Below are 19,255 nucleotides of genomic sequence, written 5' to 3'. Positions count from 1 at the left end.
CGTAGGGCTAAAATTGGATTATAAGTAATACCTCCTCTTATCCCCAGGAGTGGTACGTTAGAGAATTCTCCACAACGGTCAATGATGATAACATTTTCTTTGGGTTGGGGACACCAATGGATGTCTGAATGGGAGAGCGACATTATCCTTTGAGACCATTTCAAATTTTGCTCATTCTTCAAGACTGATTGAGGAAGGTGCGAAATAAACCACCTAGATAATAAAGGTACGCAACACATGAGAGTCCCTTGCCTTTTCATAGTACGAGTGTGAAGGGAATGCAAAATGTCTCCAAGCAAGGTGGGCACAGAGTTATGAGTGAGAAATATCTTAACATCATTCATGTCTATGAATTGATCCGGATTAGGAAATAGCACCAAACCATAGATTAGTAATGCTAGAACATCTTCGAAAGCATGGACATTCCTAGCTTTTAGGAATTCTCAGGCCTTATTTATCAGAAATTTGGCAAGTAGACCCTTAACTCCACTCCTTGTTACCCAATTAGTTTCAATGTCGGACTTTGTCATGTGTAAAGCCGCGGCAACCTCTTCAGACCTCAGAATCTTTTCTAAACCACTGAAAGGTGTTTGATCAAGGATAGGCATCCCAAGCAACTTGGAAAATTCTTCTAATGTGGGTACCAACTGATAATCTGAGAAGGTGAAGCAATGATGTTTAGGATCGAAGAACTGGAATAGAACTCTCATCATATCTTCCTTGAAACCAGTGGTAACTAATTTGAGGAGAGGACCATGTTTCTTGATGAACCGGGCATGATCAGGAAGTTCTGACACTAAATCCTTGAGTTGAGGAGAGGTCGCTACAAAATTGACCCGGATGGTCTTCCTGGAAGCCATAGCCTTACAAAACAGAGCAACGTTAAATCCCTAAGTCCTCGAAACGGTTAGTACAATGCCATGATGTCGTGATGTTATGATGTCATGATGTTATGATGTTATGATGTTATGATGTTATGATGTTAAGTAAGTAACAAGCACAAACAAGTCACACCGCAATTATTCCTAGGTTTTAAGGCTTGCATGAGTTCCATAAGTAAGTACCCTCCCCACTGAAGTTTGGTTGGTTCAACCTGTCCTAGAATTGTAACCGGGTTCTAGAAGGATCTCAAATCATTGACCTTTCCTTAAGTCCACTTCAGTGCAACACAAGCGGTTGACCAAAATTTCCCTAAAGTCCAATCTCAAAGAGTGTAGTATCGAGTATCAACCAACCCCAGTCGGAACCGAAGTCAGTTATCTCACTACTTTCTAATGGCCAGGATGAGTCAATTAGGATTCTAAAGGTCTGGTTAATGCTTTGATGACACCACGCAGATTCCATATTTTTCCTCAAGTAAACATGAGGAACATCAGGACATCTAAAGTGTCACATTAACCGTAGCCATCATTTTAACCATTCCAGTATACGCCGGACAATCGCGATGATCTCTTGCTACTTACCTAAGGTACACTAGATCCGGGTGTAGGATCTTTCACTCAAGCATAGAATACCCAAACAATCCCTTAAAAGTAAACCAGACAAAGAAACAATTCGAAAATATAAGTGATCTTATCTTTAAGGTAACCTATCTTTGTTATCCCCAGTAGAGTCGCCAGTTCTGTGATACGGTGAAATGACTTTTTGTTTTTGCTTTGAAAAGCAATGTTGCGGATAGCAAGAGTCGCCACCGACTTTTCTTTTATCCAATAAGGAAAAGCGGAAAAGAACAGGAAAGGCCTTGATTAGATTTTGAGTTCGGGAGGTACATTATACAAAGGGAAGGTGTTAGCACCCTTTGTATCCATGGTTATCCCTGGGCTCTTAATTGCTTAACTCACTTATGTTTTCCTTGTTTGAGAAAGTGTTTGAGAAATGTGGTGTGTTTAGAAAATATTTTGAAAGGAGAGTTTAACTTTGTAATGATTCTTGTACGAATGTATGCAAAGTGTTTATCTCGTTTGATTTTGAAAGATGTTTAGAAAAATATAACTCGACGATGATTCTGGTGCGAATGTATACCAAGTGGTGATTTTCTAAAAGATGTTTTGAAAAAGTGTGAGGTGTGAAAAGTATTTTAAGCTGTGAGCAAGCATTTAAGAGTTATACCTAACCAAGGTCTTTATAGGTATTTCCTATCCTTAGGAGGGTAAAATTGTCCTTACTATTGAGAAGTAAGTAGTCTTATCCTTTGGATGTAAAGGGATATCGTGGGGTCGTCGATTGGTCATTTAAGGCAATATTTGTAAGGATACCTCAGCATTCGGAGGGACGATCGTCATTTAATCGTAGGCTACAACGAAGGGTCATCGAGGGACAAAGTCATATACTCGAAGGCAACATTCGAGGGACAAGGTTTATCTCGTAGGGACATTGACCTTTTGATCGAAGGAACTATGACTTAACTGTTTAGGGACGATGATGATTTAATCGAAAGGGTCTTTGCTAAGGGTATCCCCACATTCGCGGGACATGACCGTAATATCGTAAGGCAATAAAAAGAGGGATAAGATCACGTATTCGAAGGCAATGTAATTAGCCAAGTAATCAAAATAAATCTCCACAATGATATCCCACAAATAAAGTGGATAACCGAGCTATCTCTTCAAGAATCATGGGAGCCCTTACAAAAAATCAGCAAACATGTAAGAATAACGGGATGGGGCACAATCAAGAGTTGCACCGAACAAAAGAATCATAGCAATAATAGTGTCAGGCAAACAGCGTGTAAACGCAATAGAAAACATGTCGAACAAATACAAGACAGATCAGAATGCAAACAGAAAAAAAATAACTACTGTCATGTTCGCTACTGCCTCGCCTAGGGAGGGCCTGGCGAACCCTCGCTACAGGTTCGCTTAGCGAGGTGCTAGCGAACGGCTGCGGGTTCTGGGTTCTTCTTTGATACTGGTGCGATTTCGGAAACCCCAAACCCTATGGCATCCATTACAGAATTTACGTGATCGAATATTCAAAGTATTGTTTTACACATTTATGCACATATAAACCCACATGCAAAACCTAACGATATTTGCCTTTCCAAATTCAACCATAATGCCTCATACGTTTAGAAATTTCAAATTGGGAGCATATAGTAGTGGGAATAGGGCAAACCTGATTGGAGGGATCAGATGAAATTGAATTTGCACCTTTGGGTTTGCAGGGCAATCTTAGGGTTTATGCCTGATAGGGTTGGTGGAGGTAACCTTTATGCAGATGAGTTCCCTGAATTAGCTTCTAGGGTTTTCTCCCTTGTTTTTCTGATCTCCCGTTGTCCCTCTTTTTCAAATGAAGTTCTGGAATTTATAGCTGATTTTTTGTGTCTTGGTGGGCTCAGACTGAAGGCAATTCAGGCCTAGAATTTTTGTATATCCGCAAGCTTCGCTAGGCGAGTGAGCTAGCGAAGGGTTCGCTAGGCGAACACTCAGCGAGTGTTCCAGCAAATATTCCTTAGCAAGTTGACTTGCAAGCCCATTCACTTGGTGGAGGTCATGTTGGGATCAATAATGTCACACAAGTAGTTGTGGTTAGACATTACTTTTTCCAATATAGACCTTAGAAGCCAAGGACCTCAGTTTACCAAACCCATCTTGGCCTATTTGTAGGTTGTAGTGCGAAAGTCGTTCAAGTGTAAGATTTGATACGATTGTTACGCGATACTACACTCATAAGAGTCTCTCTTGAGAATATTTTTGGAATACGAGTAGTCGTTTCTCCGATAATATCTGAAAGATGGGATGATGACTATGGGAACCTTTTGTAGAACATGTTTGGCAGATTTAAACCCTACTACACTCACTTTTGGGTGGTTCTTAACCTAACTCCATGCTCGTGACTTACAACAAACCCTTGATTCATGGTTGATCGTTCATGAATCCTTAATATCAATGGAACTTGGGTGTTAATAAGGTGTAAACCATAATCCACCCAAATGGATGGTTGATATTAAGGATAACATGATCCATCCCATGACCTTTGTTTGGTGTGCTTTGCTTGATCCTTGAGTGTGATTGTTGCATTCATGCATTCATGCACCCATTTGCATCCATATCATCAATAAATAAGAAAATTTTCAAGGAACTTAAGGGGTTTATTTGCAAAATTTTCAGACATGGAAAGACAAAGAAGGAATACAAAGAAGTACAGCTTCAGGCAACCAGATTTGAAAGAGTTAAGGAATTTGATGTCCTATGTATTAGATCCTTTGGGTTTCAAGGCTCGTTTTGGGAAGCTTCTTCCTCTTCTGACTACTCAGGTGGATGAAGGATTGGTGAGTGTATTGGTGTAGTTCTATGATCCCTTGTACTGTTGCTTCACGTTTCTGGATTTCCCTCTTTTGCCTACCCTTGAGGAGTATGCTTACCTTGTGGGTATACCTATTCTAGACCAGTTGTCGTTCAGTGGCTTGGAGAGTATTCCTACTTCTCAAGATATAGCTGACATGTTACACATAGATGAATCTCTGGTTGATGCTCATATGACTACCAAAGGGGGAGTTCAAGGTCTCCCTTCTGAGTTCCTCATTGCTCAAGCTACTATGTATAGGAAGGCCATGAGTGAGGACGCCTTTGAGGCCATATTTGTACTTCTCATCTATGGGCTAGTGTTGTTCCCCAACATCGACAAGTTTGTGGATGTGAACGCTATTAGGATCTTCTCTACTCTTAATCCCGTTCCGACTCTGTTGGGTGATACCTACTTCTCTTTGCATATGAGGAATGCAAAGGGTGGTGGCGCCATTGTGTGTTGTTTGCCTCTGTTGTATAAGTGGTTTATTTCTCACTTACCTCAGACGGTCGCTTTCAAGGAGAACAAGGAATGTCTACGGTGGTCTACAAGACTTATGTCTCTCACTAATGATGATATCTTTTGGTACAACCGTGTATATGATGGTGTGCGGATTATTGACTCTTGTGGCGAATTCTCCAATGTACCTTTTCTTGGTACATGTGGTGGGATTAACTATAATCCTGTTTTGGCACGTCGGCAGCTTCGGTTCCCCTTAAAGGATAAACCCAATAACATTCTGTTAGAGGGTGTATTCTTTCAGGATGGTAAATATCCCCAAGGCTTGAAACCTAGGATGGTCCGCGCTTGGCGCAAGATTCATAGGAAAGGAAGGAAAGAGTTGGGTCCTAAGAATTGCATCGCTTTGGAGCCTTACACTGTTTGGGTTAGGAAGAGGGCGTCTGAGTATCTCATGCCTTACGAGTATTCGAGACCAACACCTATGATTATGGCTGGGCCTTCAACCCTCCCTAATCAAGAAGCAGAGGAGTTGAGAGACGAAGATCGTTCACGTGCCTGGATCCGTGAACGTGAAGAGTTGCTTCAGCAGATTAAGGAGAAGGATGCGTTGATTGAGTTTCTTGAGCATCAGGTTATTGATGACCCTGGTGATGTATGGACTTCTCTACTTCCTCAGTCTTCTAAGTTCTAGAAGAGGAGGTATGATCGACTCTCCAAAGAGAAGGCCGATATGGAGGCAGCCTACGAGAGGGAGGTGAAGAGGCTTCGCGCATCTTATCCTCCCGTGTCCCGAGATTTAGATGATTGTTTCTAGGGATCCATAGGATAATTATTTTCCTTTTCTCTTGTATATGATTGACGATACTGCACTTCTTTCCCTGATATTATTTGATGAGATATTTCCACATGTGATAAAATGCTTAATATTTCCAAAATTTGCAAATAAAACTCTAATGTTCCTTTGAAATAAAAAACAAATCATATGCACAAGCATTGCATGCATCATATGCATAAACAGGTTTTGTTTCTGGTCCCTTGCCCTGTGGTCTAACTCTGTGTCCTTCATTTATTTTGAAGACAAGCTGACTCACCGGTACTACAGTAGAGCCAACATTTCAAGACTGATGAATCACTTAGAGCAAGAGAACCGCGAGCTGAAAGAGGAAGTGGCCAGATTGACTGCCCTAATGGAGTCACTCCTGGCTGCCCAGAGCCAGTCTTCTCCGACACCTTCAACTCCTCCCCAGAGGACAGTTATCTCCGAGATTGTCTCCTCTACTGTGCTCGCTGCCAGTGCACACTTTGTTCAACCATCCATGCCAACTGGGTTCCCGTGGGGGATGCCTCCCAATTTCATGCCTGAGGGTCCTGTTCCTACCTTTGCTTCTCTGCCGGCATCTAGCCCGGTCCTTGCCGTTCCTCCTCCTGTCGTGCATACTTTGCCCATGGTAGACGACACCATCTATCATTCTGAGCCGTCTGAGGGTCCAGATGTTTATGAGAAGATGGATGCTATGAAAGATCAATTTCTTGAGCTTCGCAAGGAATTGAAAACTCTCAGAGGGAAGGATCTTTTCGGCAAGTCCGCTGCCGAACTCTGCTTGGTTCCAAATGTTAAGATCCCTGTGAAATTCAAGGTCCCTGATTTTGAAAAGTACAAAGGAAATACTTGTCTTCTCAGCCACCTGGTCATGTATGCCAGGAAGATGTCGACTCAAACCGATAATGACCAACTACTCATCCACTACTTTCAGGACAGTCTGTCCGGTGCCGCTTTGCATTGGTATATGGGTTTAGACAGCGCGAACATCCGATCCTTCAATGATATAGGTGAAGCCTTTGTCAAGCAATACAAGTACAACGTGGATATGGCTCCCGATAGAGATCAATTGAGAGCCATGTCCCAGAAGGATAAAGAAACATTTAAGGAGTACGACCAGAGGTGGCGAGAGGTGGCAGCACAGATCGTGCCTTCGCTAGAAGAGAAAGAGATGACTAAGATCTTTTTGAAGACTTTAAGTTTTTTTTATTATGAGCGGATGATTGCTAGCGCTCCTTCTGACTTTACCGAGATGGTGAATATGGGGATGCGTCTAGAAGAAGGGGTCCGTGAAGGACGGTTAACTAGAGAAGAAGGCTCTTCTGCCAAACGTTATGGGGCATTTGCAAAGAGAAAGATGGAGATGCACATGCTGTGATCTCCCATGAGAAACCAAGAAGACCCTCTGTGAGGAGGAAGACTGTGCGTCCCGCCAGTAACAAGCACCAGGTGGCTCATATAGCACCTGTTTTCAGAGACAATCAATAGTATCAGCAACATAGTAACAATCAGCAACCACATCCGTAATATCAGCAACAACAACTCCGTCCACAACAGCAGGCCTACCAGCCTCGCAACAATAATCAAACCAGCATGAGTTACGAGAGGAAAAGGGTCACCTTCAGTCCTATTCCTATGACGTATGCAGAGTTATATCCCTCTTTGATAGAAAGGAAGCTGATTACTCCGACAGACCCACCGGCTATACCTGCTAACCCCCAGTGGTGGTATAAGCCTGAGTTACATTGTGTTTACCATTCTGGTGCTCCCGGCCACGACGTGGAGAATTGTTACCCTTTGAAGACCAAGGTTCAAGACCTTGTGAGGTGTGGTATTCTATGTTTTGAGGACGTAGGCCCTAATGTGAAGAAGAACCCATTTCCCGAACATGGGAAATTTGTCAACATGGTCCAGGGTTGCCCTGGAAAATACAAGGTCAAATATGTCGGTCATATTCAACAGTCTCTGGTCCAGATGCATCGCTTGTTGTGTGACTACAGTCATTATGAGCATGACCATGATAGATGCTGAGTTTGCTCTGTTAACCGATTGGGTTGTTGCCAGGTGCGCAAGGATGTTCAGGAAATGCTGGACGAAGGAGTCATTGAGATCCTTCAAAACATGAATGTTGATGAAAATGAGCCCGAGGTCAACGTGATTTCCCCAGTGTTCCGGATACCCGAGCCTGTTATCATCAAGTACAATGGTAGCAAGCAGAAGGCTTCTCCCGCTCTGATCATTAAGCCTGCTGGTCCTGTGCCTTACTCTTCTGAAAAGGCAGTTCCCTATCGCTACAACACCGTAGCAGTAGAGAATGGGAAAGAGGTGTCCTTGCCCTCTTCTTCTGTTGTGAATATTGCCGATGTTAGCGGTTTGACCCGTAGTGGCCATGTATTTTCAGCACCGCCGAAGCCTCAAATTAATGTTGATTTTGTTGAAAGCCCGATCGGGAACGCTGTGAATTCTCCGAATCCGGCACTTGCTGTTAAGCCCTCCTCCGTACTAAAAACTCCTACTTCTGTTGGCCCGAGTGGCAATGTGAAAGATGACTATGATGAGATGTTGAGACTCATCAAAAGGAGCGAGTACAATGTTGTAGACCAACTTCTACAAACGACATCCAAAATATCTGTGTTATCCTTACTCTTAAATTCAGAACCACACCGAGAGGCTCTGCAGAAGGTGTTGGATGTGGCATATGTGGATCACGATGTCACTTTGGAGCAATTCGATAGCATTGTTGCAAACATTACTGCTTGCAACAACCTGAGCTTTTGTGACTCTGATCTCCCTGAGGAGGGAAGAGACCACAACTTGGCTTTACACATATCTATGAATTGCAAAGACGACGCCATGTCCAATGTGCTGGTGGACACTGGGTCATCATTGAACGTATTGCCAAAGTCCACTCTCTCAAAGCTATCATATCAAGGGCCTCCCATGAGGCAGAGTGGAGTAGTTGTGAAGGCTTTCGATGGGTCTCACAAAATTGTGATTGGGGAATTTGATCTCCCAATCAAGATCGGACCAAGTGATTTCCAGATTACCTTCCAGGTTATGGACATTCACCCATCGTATAGTTGTCTCTTAGGCAGACCATGCATTCACGAGGCAGGCGCCGTGACGTCCACCTTACACCAGAAATTGAAATTCGTGAAAAATAAGAAGCTGGTGGTGGTAGGGGGAGAAAGGGCTCTCCTGGTTAGCCATTTGTCTTCCTTCTCTTATATAGATGCTGAGGTTGAAGTTGGAACTCCTTTCCAAGCTTTATCTTTTGCTGAGCCTATTGAGAAGAGAACTCCTTCATTTGCTTCCTACAAAGATGCAAAGCTGGCCATTGAGCGTGGTGCAACCACTGGTTTTGGAAAAATGATTGAGTTAGAAGACAACGAGTCCCGGGCTGGCATAGGTTTTTCTTCTGGTACTTTCAACAAGCAAGGGTTATTCAAGAGTGGAGGTTTCATCCACACTGGTCTAGATGAGGAGGCTGCTACTGTCTTAGAAGAAGATGCAGAAGATTCTGGCAACTTCATCATCCTTGGAGGGGTCTGCAACAATTGGGTCGCTGTGGATATTCCAACAGTTGTCCATAAGTCAACGTAATGATCACTTTGTTTGAAAACCCTTCTCCCATGCCAAAAGGAAGAATGATGACATTGTTGGCGCATAAATACAACGATATTTTCATTCAATAAATTCATGTTAAATGTTTGTTTTTCCCATTTATTTTCCCTTTTTGTTTTTGCATGAAATTGGTGATCACAGAAAACCCTAAAAAATAGAATAAAATCGATCTTCTTCATATGCATAATGATTTGCCTTGTTTAAATTCTAAAGCTTTTCATATCCAAAAATCATTATGCAGGTTAATTTCTAAACCCATTGAACATAATGACCCAACACCATCTCCTAATTTTGAATTCCCTGTATTTGAGGCAGAGGAAGATGATGTTGAAGAGATTCCTAATGAGATTACCCGTCTACTTGAGCACGAGGAGAAGATCATTCAGCCACATCTTGAAAATCTGGAAACAGTCAACTTGTGGTCTGAGGATTGTGTGCGAGAGGTAAAGATTGGGGCACTTCTGGAAGAATCTGTTAAGAAGGGGTTGATTAAGTTGCTACGAGAATATGTTGACGTCTTTTCCTGGTCATATGAAGACATGCCTGGTCTAGATAATGATATTGTGCAACATTTCCTACCTGTAAAGCCTGAGTACATGCCTGTAAAGCAGAAGCTCAGAAGAACTCATCCTGATATGGCAGTGAAGATCAAAGAGGAAGTTCAGAAGCAAATTGATGCGGGGTTTCTGGTGACTTCTACATATCCTCGATGGGTGGCCAATATTGTGCCTGTGCCTAAGAAAGATGGAAAAGTCTGGATGTGTGTGGACTATAGAGACTTGAATAAAGCTAGTCCGAGAGATGATTTCCCTCTACCACATATTGATATGTTGGTAGATAATACATCTAAATTCAAAGTCTTCTCGTTTATGGATGGATTTTCCGAATATAATCAGATTAAAATGGCACCCGAGGATATGGAGAAGACAACATTCATCACCCCTTGGGGAACATTCTGTTATCGAGTGATGCCCTTCGGTTTGAAGAATGCCGGAGCCACGTATCAACGAGCTATGACTACCTTGTTCAATGACATGATGCACAAGGAGATTGAGGTGTACGTTGATGATATGATCGCTAAGTCAAGATTGGAGGTTGTACTCCCTGTATAGGTGGAGGTCCCATCAATGAGAGTCTTGATGGAGGCCAAGTTGACTGATGTTGAATGGGTTCAGAGTCGTTATGACCAGCTAAATTTGATAGAGGAGAAGAGGTTGACTGCCATGTGTCATGGTCAGTTATATCAGCAGAGAATGAAGAAAGCTTTTGATAAGAAGGTCAAGCCCCGTGTGTTCCGAGAAGGTGACCTTGTGCTCAAGAAAGTCTTGTCTTTCGTGCCCGATTCCAGGGGCAAGTGGACTCCAAACTATTAAGATCCATATGTTGTTAAGAGAGCCTTTTCAGGCGGTGCTTTGATACTTAAAACTATGGATTGGAAGGATTTCACTCGTCCTGTGAATTCAGATGCAGTCAAGAAATACTTTGCCTAAAAAATAAAAACTGAATAGCTCGCTAAGTTGGAAACCCGAAAGGGCGGTTTAGGGAAAAATGAGCGTCTCGGTGGATTGAAAACCCGAAAGGGCGATCCAGGCAAAAGTTAGAGACACAAAGGATATATAATAATGATATATGTATCCCGCTAGATTGAGTACCTCATCCTGGGGCAATCTAGGCAAAAATTAGGGATTTGGCAAGTAACTGCATCCTGACAAGACTTTGTTCTACAACCTTCGACTGTCAGAGATTCTTGCTCATTATCAACCAAAGCTTCAAATACATCGGATTCAGAATTGTTGGAGAAATGGTCATTATGTTCAATGTAGCCCTTTTCCAATATAAATCACCAATTTCAAATTTGTCAAGATCTATGGAGTCTTGCCATTCGCAGACTACCATTCTATTAAATAAATTTGAGCCTTTTATCCAATTATTGGCACTCTTATCTGTTTCTATTCAACAAATGTTTTGCATGCTTCGATTAAGAAAATATCATTGTTTTAAACGATCAAATTTTTTATATAATTTGTTTTTAAACAAAGTGAACATTCACAATGACGAAAGGATACTTAGGAGATCCTCAGTGCTCTCCCAAGGGTGGTACGATCCCCAACAGGGTAAGATTTTTGTCCGTATTCCTGACATGACTGTATCTCCTCCCTCCGGAACCCTTGTGGTTTATCCTACCAATTGGATTGCTTGTTGAGAGTCACCTCTCTTCCCTTCAGCAGAGTAGCAATCTTTCTTCCTCAGCAGCTTGGATCTATTTGGGCAAGAGTGGTATTTGGTGGTTGATCCCGATAAATCCTTTATCTCCTCTGATAGATTCCCCAGTAGGGTTGTTGGTGTGGTGGACCTTATCTGTGATAACTCTCGTTCCCAGCTGGAATGATTGATGATTCATCCCCTGTAGAGTTCTTTCCTTCCTGGTATCTCTGATCCCCAGCAGATTGGATACTCTCCGATGAACTTGGCTTTCTCTCTTGAGATGTAGTACCGGGTGGTTGATTCCTGGACTAGGTTGTGTTAGATATGTCTGTCTGTCAGCATACATCATACATAAACCACGCATATTCATGCATAATTATAACATTCAGATATTCATGTTGCATTCTTTTCCATATATCGTTGTTTGTTGTCTCCTGCTATTTGGTGATATATTTCCCCCAAGCAGATATGTGTGTCTGATCTCTCCATATAGAGTCAGCTCCATAAGTAGAAAGCGTCTATCCTTTCTTCCATATTCCCCACCGGGTTATATCCTCGTGGATGTTGATTATTTTTGTTCCTTCCCAACACATATACTGGGATAGTTTTCCCCATTGAGTTATATCCTCACCGGGACAAGTCTTGATTTGGTGTGCCTATCTAGTTTGATCCTAGATCGGTCTCTTGAGACTCTTTTCCTGTTTCCCCGTGGTAAATGAATAATTGCTCAATAATTAGTAATTGTTATCCCCGACGGAGTCTGTGGTTCTCTACGCTCATACCGGTAGTTGTATTCGGTGATGATATCCAATATTCGGTGATGATATCCCCTCATCTGCTTGGATAATTGCCCTGATTACGCAATTTATCCCCAGCGGTTCATCTCTCGTCTACCTTGTTGTTGATAACGATTGTTTCTCCCCTGAATTGGTCATCATTATATACCTAGTTTCGGTATCCCGATGCCTTTTCTTTTCGGTCGATTTATCCTTTATTAACCCAGTAACCGGTTGTGGATAATCGTCCATGCGAGTATATTATCTACGTTCTGACGGTAATAGATAGTATATCTCATGCACTCTCGGGTCTGAAGCCTTTTGTTCTTCCCCAGTTGAGTAAGATTCGTATCCCTTTTGTGGAGTCGAATATCCATCCTGTAATCGAGTTTGTTTTTAGCCCTCTTTTGGATGATGAGTGTTTTGGGAATATTCCCCAATTTACGCCTTGGTTGGTCACCTATTATATGCCCAGTAACCGGTATCCCTGGTGTTCCTTCCTCTCTGCTCCCTATTATGACTTTTTGTCCCCTGTGGAGTCAGAATCCCTGAGTTGAAGTATACCTTTTAGGTTTTCCTCAGACGTTTTGAAGTTTTGATATCTCTTACTCTTATACCAGTCTTGGATATTCATCTCTTCCCGAGCATGTTGTATCTCTCACCCTCATACCTGGCGTTCAGATCACATGTCTCCTTGAGCTTATTACCTAGTAACCGGTAATACCTCGTCCCGCTGCTTCCCCAGGAGTGTCCTTGTGGACATCCCCAACGAAGTCCCTTAGTGGATTGTTTTCATCCGGACTTTATCCGAAGTATCCACTGTGGATAGTTTTTTGCTGTATTGGCATATTCCCCAATACATGCATCTTCGAGTCAGCTTGAGTCTTTCCATTGGATCTTTTCCCTTTGGAATTCTGTTCCCCACGCTTTGAGTCGTGACCTGCTCGCGCATTTTTATCCCTTTTCTATCCCCAGCAGAGTCCCCAGGGTCTTGGTCCCATGGAGTGAATTGCTCATATGGATTATCAGTGGCTTCTGATTTCTTTGCTTTTGTGGACACATGTCTCCACAGAGTGCTACCATTTTTCATACCTACATTTGCATCATGAGGTCTCTTAGGGACCAAAATTCGTCTCTTTGTTATTATTTAAGCCCATTCTACCCCGTTGAGACGAAGATTTTAACCTTCATTTCTCCGGCTAGAATGACCTTAAATAGGGGCAACTGTAAGACCCGAATTTTGACCATAAGATCCCTCACAGCATCATAACATTGCATTTACATTGCCTCAAGGATCTTTAGCATCTTGGTTCCCTTTGCCTTTGGGTGGGACTCCTTGTGATTGGTTTGAGATCACCAAGCATGCTTGAATTATACATCATTGTTTCTCTTACTTTTGTTTACTAACCAAAAGCACAAAAATGTGTCACTAACATCTTTTCTTTGAAGCTTGAGTATCATCCAAGACACTTTGTGGGTTCTATTTAGATGATCAGTCAACACAAGGGAATGGCTTGAGATACTTCCAACAGGTTCAAATGGGGTCTATTCGTCAGTCAAAACGTTAATCGTGAAGGAGCAAAAGTTTGTTCATGAGCTGTCATGCTCGCTAGGCAAGCAGAATGGGTCGCCTAGCGAGTCCCAAGAAAAGCCACTAGAATCACCTACGCTCAGAGGAATTTCTTGAAATGTCATGCTCGCTAGGCGAAGCCCACGTGTTAAAAAAAACAAAAAAAAACAAAAAAAAACAAAAAACGAAAAAAATAAAATAAATAAATAAATAAAACAGAAAAACTTTGGACTTGGGCCTCTCTCATTTGAGCCCACAGGTCCACAAAAATCAGGTTATAAATTCAGAGTTTCAGTGAAACAAAAGGAATTCTATTCCTATTACCCTGACAGGGAAAAAGATAGTGAGAGAAGAGCTAACAGAGTTCAGAGCAACCTCCAGAGACTGAAGGGAACTCATCGGCAAAGAACCAATTCCCTCTCATATAAACCCTAAAAGTGCTTTGCAAACCCAACCGGGCAATTCAATTTCATTCGATCTCTCCAGTCAGGTTTGCCTTATTCCCATTACTTTATGCTTTTAATTTGAATGCTCTGAATGTAAGAGGTATTATGGGTGAATTTGATACCCTTTTGATGCATGTGTTTGACAAGAGATTTAGGCCTCCTACCCTTGGTTGCTTTTTGTGAGCTTTTTGTGAATTTTAATGGCATGATTCATGTGGTTACATTTTGATTTAGGGGCAACTCCTGATTACCCTATCTTGTTTCTCTAACCTGTTTGTTGAGTTTTGTTTTGTAAGGGCTCATATGACTCTTGCAGAGATGGCTTGCCAGGTGTTCCACTTTATTTGTGGGATACCACCTAGAGGTTTATCCCGATTACCTGTACTGACTCACTTTCTTTGATGGTGTTTAGCTTGGAAGAGTCTTTGGGTTTCTTATTTATCTAATTGCTGTTACTTCGGATCTTTATCCGTATGGTAGATCTCTCGATCCCTTTACTTTTCCCGCATGTTACCGATTTCTTAGGTTTCGTATAGCCTCTCGAGGCATGTCAATTGAGGTAGCGTGGTTCCTTCATCTAGGACTGCCCTTTTTGCATGAGCATCCCTAAACACCCCAAACTCATTGATTTTTCTTCTCCTAAGAACACGTTATCTCCTTCTACTACAGGCGAGTAAGTCTCCAAAGGTCGAGCATCTGGTAGATTGCGTAGTAACATCATTCACCCCAAAACACAACCCTTACCCCGTAGTTAGTCGAACTCCGTTTTGCTCTGATTTTCATCCCATATGAGATACGTAGGCATAAGACGCGATGTCTTAGCGAGCACACTCCTCTTTAACCCATAGGTAGCCAAGCTACGAAGACTCTGATTCTCAGATTCAGATGAGATACGTATGCAGTGGATGCGACGTCCGTGCGAGTCATTTTCTTTTTACCCTTCTTTTAGTAAGTAGTACATTAGATAAACATACACGCTTTTCTTATCCCTTCAATCATGTTTGCACAAATAAATTTTCACAAAAACAACAACCTTTGCAACAAATGTGAAAAGGGCTCCCTAGGAGTACCTAGGATGCTTTGGGTGCCTAATACCTTCCCATTGCATAACTAACCCCCTTACCCAGATCTCTGACATTTTTACTAGTTTTTGATTCGAAAAAACTTTTAGGTTTTTGTTCACTTTCTAACCATTCCTTTGGATAAATAGAAGTGCGGTGGCGACTCGACTTCTATGATTTACCTTGGATTTAGTCAATATCTCTAATGGTAACGAATACCCCGCTACACCAGGAAACAAAGATCTCTGCAGGGAAAGGAGAACCAATCACTCCAGTGGCAAGGAATCAACATATCTTCCGCAGAAGCTCCCATGCCACTCTGCAATCAAGCAAAGTCTCGGTTGAGGAATCCAAACACGAATGAAATCCGCCGTAGAAGCAACTCTACTAGGGAAATCAACAAAGAGGGAAATGAAACTCTGTGGGGAACAACCACCAATCAAAAGTTCCAAAACCAACACATTCCTTGCACTGCTAAAGAAATCATATCTGCCGAGGAGAAAGGAACACTACTCCGCTGGGGATGGAGAGATAAACATCTTCATCAACCACTCTGCTCGGGAGGAAATGACAAACGGGCTCTGATCAGAAAATTCCACTAGGGAAACACTGTTGACGATCGATCCGAGGATTACTTGTAGGCAAACTACTGGCGATACCCTGCTGGTGACCATATTGAGGAGTAAAAGTGGGATCAACCCTGCTGAGGATGGTCGAGGAGCAAATCTGCTGGAGATCAAAGTAGACAAGTCCACAAAGGGGAAAGCTACAAACCAAATTTGAAGATAATTCTGCTCGTGCTGGGAATCTCCTGTTCACTCTAACGGAGAGACTTCTAGCTTGAAGTGAGGGAAAACCAACTTCTTCGAAAAGATTAGCATATTCAATTTATCAATCTATAAGGGATTTTAGGTCAACCCACGCAAGGGATGACAACCATATAATTGATAACACAAATGCTAAATCCAGCCTCATAGGGGAGCTAAAAGATTAAGACCAGATTCCCAAACTCTCTAGGGATTTGGTGATGCATAATCTTCTTCTGCACTCGCGGAGGAGGCAACCGGAAAGATAATAAAGAGGATATAAGTATGCTGGGAATATGAACAAATGTCTTACCCTTTTGGAGATGATGCCATCCTTGGGAGAGCACTGAAGACGTCCCAAGTATCCTTTTTGTCATTGTGAATGTTCACTTTGTTTAAAAAACTGAAATTCTGGCATAGTCAGATTTCAGATGTTCTACTCCAAGTCATGACATCTGATCCAACATTGTAACTAATACTGCAAGACAGTTATTAAACCCTGTACTAATATGCACACGTTCACAGATGTCATGACATCTGCTTGTGTATCACCCTAGAATGGAGGAACACCTAGTTCTGTGCATCTGGTGGAAAGACTCAGCAGAGATCATCCATAGCACTAAATTCTGTTATTTTCCTACACAGTCATCAGCAAGATGTCTCAATAGTGATTTGAACATCAACTGTGACATTGTTCCAGTTTGCTGGCCTTGTACATGTATTTCCTAAAATAAAGGTTGAACACGTTAATCTAATTTCCACTTATTAGATTGCTAACAAATATACTATTTGTTAGGTTCATTAATTGTAGGCTAGTAGTTGATTTCCTGGATTTTAGCCAAAGAAAAATCCTGAACAAAAAAACCAATCATCCTACACTTTAGCACATACTGTTTAGAATGAATGCCATAACATTCAGTTCGACAGCCAGAACATATGCTGATTCTGTTATGTTCCTGAAAACGGACAATGCTAAATTTGTTGTACTGTGAAAAGACCAACCAGTCTCTACCTCAGTATCAGCCTATAGGAACAACTGTCTAGACATCTAGTTTGACAGTTTCACAATGATCCTTTGGCCAGGTCTGTTATCCTCGTGAAGACCAGACGTAAGTAAATACTGAACTGAAACCAACATGCCAATTATTCAGTATATGCTATCACTGATGAATGTCACAACATTCTGATTGACATTCAAACAGAAGGCTATATCCCAGGTCTGTTATTATTTTGATAAGCAGAGTGAGATACCAGCTGTGTTATGGCAAAAGGATTTTAACATGCAGAAGGAAAACAAACACAGGAAATTGTTAACCCAGTTCGGTCCAACATGACCTACATCTGGGGGCTACCAAGCCAGGAAGAAGATCCACTATCAGCAGTATTAGTTCAGAGTTAAACTCCCCCGTTTACAACTCTTCACTTAATTCCTACCCAATGCAATCTATACCTAGGAACTCCTAGATAGAAACCTCCAGTTTCCATTCCTATCACTACAAACCAATGTAATGTTAAATAACTTGAACTTACTTCACAGCTTTGTTCAAGCACATAATCACTCTTGCCTACAGGCTTTGAGTTACAAATACTCTCAGCTTTGAACACTGAGAAACACATGGTAACCTTCCCACAAGTTGGGAGGTTTACCTCACACACACCCCTAATTTTTCATTCTAAGAGGCTTACAAAAACTAGGTTACAATACGCTATTTATAACCTAATCACCCAACTGGATTTGGGCCTTCAGAAATCGCAGCAAACTTGTTCTTTGCTGTTACAAATTCAGCAGAAACTTTCTGCTACAATCAAGGTCTTCAATCCTAAAATCTCTCCATATATATCTCCTTATTTTGAGCCTATATATATTCTGATTGAGTCTTTAAGACCTCCACATGGGAGTTAGGATATTCACCAAATATCCTCACTAATCCTAGAATATATACTGAATTAATTAATTCAGTCAGCAGCACATGTGCGATGTCACATACATGATGTCGTGACATCGTACATGACATGTTGGTCCAGATGTTGAATTTCTTCAACCCAAAATATTAAAACAACAGAGATGATTACATTATTTGTTTTACAAAATTAATGCCAATCCTAAGGTATTAACAATCTCCCCCTTTGGCAAATTTTAGCTAAAACAAATAAACATTACACTGGACAATACATCCCAATATGGGTATGCTCTTCATCTCTGTCATTGTATCCACCACCACAAATACCAAAGTTGGTGTACATGAGGAAGTAGAGGTACAAGGTGCAGCTGCATCACAACCCTTCCCCTCAACAGGAGAGCTTCCTGAAGAATATGTAATGCTAAGTACATAGACAATGTAACTCAGATCACAAGACACAGCTGTCTTCTTAACTCAGATCACAAGACACAGGAGGTATCCCCTGTTAGTGACTTTTATGTCTGAACCCAACTTCTGCTTGCTACCATATTTTACTTGCTTCTGGTACATTCTCAGGACTATATTTCTCTCCGCCTTTTTAGCTAAACATTTGTAAAGGAACCCCACACAAAACCAGATCCAGCCGCAGTTTGCCCAAATCTTAACATACCCCATGATTTAGAGGTAATGGAGTGTTTCTCTTGTGAGAAGAAGAGGGCTATTACATCCTTTAAATAGTCCAACCCTGCTTAGGAATTAATGGTAGGAATAAATGCTTGGTCAAGATTCATTAATATTTGCTAAGAAACAGTCAGAGAATCACCAACAAAATCTCAGACTATCTTTGAATACCTTTTATAGCTCTTGACTGTTTCTTTTCCAAAACAGCAGTTCTAGTGCATGGAGACTATTCCCTATATGCAATCAGTCACGCTGCACGTGATGTCTTAACATTCAACGTGCCTTTTGCCTGCATTCTTCAAGTATTCTTCCTCTCAACATTTCCCAAGACCACTTTCGTACCACCAGTAGAGACATGACATCTGGCACCACTAAAGCCAAAATAGCAAACATCAGTAGATGGTTACTCCCCCTGTACCACACAACTGTAACAATCAGGCTTATTCTAATTTATCATAATTAGACACATCACATCCAGATTTCCTCATGACTTTAAGGTTCAGAAGGATATAATCCAAGGCAATGTCATGACATCCGGTCAGACATTCTTCTGCTCCTTCAGCCTTGACACACATCACATCAACCCAATAACTAACAAGGTGCCATACCTTGTCAT

This window comes from Lathyrus oleraceus, chromosome 1 (genome assembly GCF_024323335.1).
Source record: "Lathyrus oleraceus cultivar Zhongwan6 chromosome 1, CAAS_Psat_ZW6_1.0, whole genome shotgun sequence".
Classification (NCBI taxonomy): domain Eukaryota; kingdom Viridiplantae; phylum Streptophyta; class Magnoliopsida; order Fabales; family Fabaceae; genus Lathyrus; species Lathyrus oleraceus.
This window is presented reverse-complemented; position numbering follows the sequence as displayed.